Source organism: Anas platyrhynchos, chromosome 1 (genome assembly GCF_047663525.1).
Source record: "Anas platyrhynchos isolate ZD024472 breed Pekin duck chromosome 1, IASCAAS_PekinDuck_T2T, whole genome shotgun sequence".
Lineage (NCBI taxonomy): Eukaryota > Metazoa > Chordata > Aves > Anseriformes > Anatidae > Anas > Anas platyrhynchos.
The window spans coordinates 13,211,543-13,212,026 of NC_092587.1; positions in this window are offsets into that span (position 1 = coordinate 13,211,543).

Here is a 484-nt window from a genome sequence, read left to right on the forward strand (position 1 = left end):
CTCCCCTTAATCAACACTGAACTAACAGCAGTAGTTTTAAAATGGTTTTGAATCATCTAGATATTCTGGTGATAACATTCCTAGAAGAAATACCTTTTCAAATAAAGAAATACTGATTTTCGTTAGACATGAATTACACTAAAGGAATATGAGCTACTTTTTCTCACAAATATTTTAATCATCTGTTACAGAACCCTTCCTCATAATGAACTTGAACTAATTGATCTTTATCTCCTTTTTCTTTCTTTGTTGGTATTTTATTTACTTATTTATTTATTAAGACTTATAGGACTTCCCAGCACAGGTTTTAAAAAGGCTAACTGTTAACAATTAAAGATCATTTCAGTTTGCTCCTAGCAGAAAGTCTCATTGACTGGTTTTAATTTACCAGTTTTAATTTTAAAAACTGATCTTCATGGACTGGGAATGCAAAATGTAATGCACGAGAGCAAAAAAAAAAAAAAAGACCCATATATTCCATAGA